The sequence below is a fragment of the Hevea brasiliensis genome, chromosome 5 (assembly GCF_030052815.1).
Source record: "Hevea brasiliensis isolate MT/VB/25A 57/8 chromosome 5, ASM3005281v1, whole genome shotgun sequence".
Lineage (NCBI taxonomy): Eukaryota > Viridiplantae > Streptophyta > Magnoliopsida > Malpighiales > Euphorbiaceae > Hevea > Hevea brasiliensis.
The window spans coordinates 85,865,695-85,870,785 of record NC_079497.1 but is presented as its reverse complement, the minus strand read 5'-3'; positions in this window follow the sequence as shown (position 1 = coordinate 85,870,785).

Sequence of the window (5,091 nt, the reverse complement as noted above, 5' to 3'; positions counted from 1 at the left end):
TACAAATTCTATTAGTGGAATGTATCTGTCCCATCTCCCCACGGATTCAATGACACAAGTTCTCAGTATATTCTCGAGGGCTTATCACGCATTACAGGTTATTATTATCATTTCATTTCATTATTTACAGGAACTCAATGAGTTTTTTTAAAATTTACCTGAATCACTTATTTCGACTGTCCATCCATCTGAGGATAATAAGTCGTACTGATATCTCTAAGCTTATAGCAATTACTGTGGTACAGGTAATTCACACTAATGTAACCGAGTCACTGACTCTAGCTACCTTACAAGTGTAGTCGTTTGATAGGCTAGTTCTGAAGTCTTAAATTTCTGACTAAAATTTTCACATTTATTTCCAGTACTAGTACTCTATTCAGGTGCAACTATATCAATTTATAGGTTACTTACAAATATTCTTAATTTACTGTATCACGAGGAAGTACGTAGCTCTACACAATAATCCCGTATCGGTACTATAATCTGTAGCTTACAATACAAACATTGAGAACATTATATAGTCACTATGTTATAACCTCATGGACTAGGTTTTCTAACATCTTATCTTACTCGAATCCACAAATATCCTAAATCGATTCTAATTACAATATCCATTAATAATTATTAACAGTAATATCTTTGCCCTCATCTAGAGCGATTCTATTCTTGTAACTTACTTTTAGGTCCTCTTGCCTTACATTAAGTAGGCTTGCCAATTAGCTTTATAGTTTATGGTATGTTAGAAAATACTTTTAGCTAGCAATTCTTCCAAGATTAATGTCAATCATACTTGTTATTGTAGTTTTGATTCTAAAAGACTAGTCACTAACGCATCAAATTTATTCCCCTTGGAAAGGAATAGCAACAAAACATATAGTTCTAATACTAACATACAACTAAGTAGTGCTGGGATCAAATAATAACTAATTGTTTCCTTCAAAAATTAAAAACTTACTAGCAGCTACATCCGAAGCTTCTGCTCTTTCTCCTTGGCGCATAGTAGACGCTCTGACTGGTGCGCTACTATATTCGGGTTGATTCACTGTGTTATAGTGGTGAGGAGTACCAACTCTATTTCTATCTTGACTCTGACTGACGGTCTGTGAAATTCGGAGAGCAGATCGAGGTGGTTTAGTACAATCTTTAGCAAAGTGTCCAAGTTTTCCACAATTGTAGCAGGCTCCAAACGCCTTATAGCATATCCCACCATGATATCTTCTACAAGTTTCACATTGGAGGGAAGGGTAGGAACTTCTAGTTGTTCGACGACTGGACCTTGATGGTCTCTCGCCTCTTGATCCACCTCTATCATATCTCCGAGCTCTGGGTTCCTCAAATTCTTTTCTCTTTCTCAAATTATCGCTCGAGCTCGACCCATAGGTTTCTCCCTCTTTTCCATTTCACACCGCCCTTGTGGGGTTGGAGTGCAGATTTGGGCTTGGTGACAGATTATCAGCCATTTGTTGAAAGAAAGTGGCCATTTTTTGGGCCATTTGTGCGATAATTTGTACCAGTAAACTGTACAGTCAGCCTTCGACATTTTGTGGAGTGGGGCCTCAACTTGTTCTCCTGCCATCACTGCATCGTTCTATTGTCTCATTCTTCTCTTCCATATCTTTTCTCACGTAATTTTCTATCTGTACAACCAACACAAGGAGATTCCTCTCCATTAGTTCACATTTATGATGTAAATGTACTATATGTATCAAACATTTGAGCGATTGTAGTTCTTGACAAAAGATTTCAAATTCACGATCAAATTCACTTTAAAACCATTGCTCGATACCACTTAAACATGTCACACCCTACCCTCTGTAAGGCATAACATGATCCCGTAGTATACCTAATGAATTACCAACTCCGCTTCATCGATAACCCATTAAATACACTACAAGGGATTTTCAAAACTTTTCTTATATCTTTTACGATGGTGAGCACTATTTACAGTGTTAAAACCTTTTTGAACAAGTGATAAAGCGACACATTTGACTTAATTGGAGTTTCAGAAAATTTTGGCAGAGTGCCATCTGTATTTTGGATAAAGCAGTTCTTGTAAAACCTGTAAAAAGCACTTCAATATGTATTTGCAAATTTCAACTCCAATATATTTCTCAACACAACATATTTCTCAATTCAAATCCATAGTGATTTTTCAAAGACTGAGATACAATAAATATAATGCAAAACTATTTAAGTAAGTGAAATCTCAGATTTACATTCACGATAATTTACATTTAATTACATACCAAAATATTTTACAAGAGTTTCTATACAACTGCTCAAATAATTTACATACATATTATTACATGCTTACATCAAAACCTATGTACATGGGTATATCTATGATATACCTGGAGCTGATCTGAATGTATCCTCAAAGCAACTTAATCACTGCTCTATGCTCTTCTTACTCATAAAGATGCAAAGCTATCGCTGAGTGGTGAACTCAGTGGTGCACAACTATAATTTAAAACATAATACAATATACATTGACAAATTTTACAGTAAATAATTTGGGAATCTGAATACTCATCAAATTTCACAACTCAAAATATTGATTGCCACTAATGTAAATCATTTGTATAAATGACTTGGAGCACAAAATTCAATTTGTCAAATCTTGACTATCCATTTAAGTAATTCCAACAAAATCAATTATACATAAACCATAATTGAAATCACCATTCAAAAGCCATTCTCAGATCTCAAAATCATTATGTATCTCAAAACCATGTTGTATCTCAAAAATCAAACTTTATCTCACTAACTATGCAATACTAATCCGAAAGGGCAATATTCGATTTGATTATAACTCCCTAGGGTCGGGGTCGAATCGATTCTAACTCCCTATGGTCGGGAGGTCGAATCATCGTGCACGCATACCATCACAATAATGAATCTTCCGCAAGGGCCATAACGATAAAATAAACTTAGATCTAACCTCAAATCGAGGAAAATCTAAGCCCGCACGTACCATGGTAATCAAAACACAACTCACTCCATTGTCTTCTCAACAAATGAGAGAGACGGGTAATAACCTAGTCAAGCATCTATAGTGAGATATAAAACAATATCACAATCCTTTTAGCGAGCATAAATCACAATATAATTCGATTCAAAGTCAATTCCAATATCCAATAATTTTTATGCTCATCACAATTCAAATAATAAAGTTTTCATTTTTTCCATGAATATTACCATCACAATTCAAAACATATTCTATCACAATTTTCCAAAACATAATTTACTTAATCCATAACAATGCTTAATACTTATGGAAATACCATTTCACAAAGCCAAATTCATACATACAATAACAATTTTCAATAATCATGGAATTAAATCCAATGCTTGTTAAACATAATTCATAAGAAAAATATATCATTTAATCATATGAAATATTCAAAACAAAATCAGTTAAAAACTAGTTGTGCACAAACCTCTGATGACTGTCTCACGATCCGACTCAGTGTTTCCTTCCCTTTTGCTGAGTCCTTGTTAACTGAGAAACACAATTTGAAGTGTTTCAGTACTAATTTAAACTGTCTCTATCGATGGTGTTTGGTAAATAATGCACTAAACTCAATTATTCACTTAATCACCTAATATACCGACCCTCATTGCGTTTTAGGTAAATTAGGTTTTAGTGTCGTTAATATGTCACATTCGATAGGGTTTTAGGTTTGCACGTTTTACCAAAGTCATTTCCTTGTTTAGTGCATTTTAATGCAAATTCTCGGATTTCGAACACTGGTTTGACCTAACCGACGATCTAGTTCCCTCGGTTTTCGGGTCTCGGTCGAAACTACAAACTTGTAGATCTAGGTCTTATTGCACGCGGTGCAAAATTTCAGGTCAATCCGAGTTAAGTAGACCAAGTTATGGTCATTACACTATTGCTGGTCAAGTGGTACCATTTTAGGTCAATTTTAGGTCAAATTGGTCAATTCTGGTTCGGCCAGTTTTTAGACCCGAACTTGTGCAAGTTGTTTGACTTGCTTATGGTCATTTCTGGGCTTTGGTGTCTTCATAAGACTTGTAGGTATGGGTCTTAACTATTCTTGGTCAAAATTTCAGGTCAATTGGACCTGGTTTTAGTGAGTTATGGCCTAAACACTCACTGCTGCCCAATTGGTCATTTTTCAGGTCCTAATTGCACCTAATCCGAATTGGTCATTTTTTTAGGTCACCTTGCAAGCAGAATTTTGGCATGGTTTCTCAATGAAAGTTGGCACATTTTGTGTCTAGTTTCACCTCAAATTGGTCTCATACCAATTGAGGTTACACATTCAAGGTTATAGGCTAAAATATACACTGCCCTCAATATGCATTTCACACCCCAACTTCAAACACACATTTACCTTTGTCATTTGTTTACTTACCTACCAAACTGTTTTGGCACATTACCAAAAGCATTTTCTACATTACATTAGCATTATTTTGGGCAGATTCCAATCATCCTCAACACACCAAATATCATTCACAATTACAATTTCTAAGTACCATTACAAACACACCTAAACATTACAAACTTTACATACACTTTACAATGTTAATTTACATACATATCATCAATCCTTCTAGGTCAATATTCTGCCCACACTTCCTTCAATATATACCATTCCTCAAGTGTCCACAAGCTGCCACAAACCATTCTTCAACATCACATTGCTGTCCCATATACCAATTTCCATCAAAGTGCATAATTCACCATATAAACATGAATTAATTCACTAAGTTACTAAATCACCATGATTAACATTATTTCTCATCAATTATATGCACAATTATTTCATCAAATACATGACTCCATGGCTGTCCAAAATGAACACAACAATAACTCTTCAAACTCAAAAAGTTTCTTCACAAACCCAACACCCATAACATGTATACAAAGTTTATCAAAGAAATATTCAAAAACTCAAACTTACCTATTGTTGGGACTTGCTTAATCTTCACTAAAACTTCTCTTTCTTGCTTCCTACATGCTGCCCATGATGTGTAGACTAAGTTTAATGAAGACACTTGCATGGAAATATGGCTTGATCAATGGTGCATGAGGGCTTATGTATGGGCGCCATGGATGAAGCT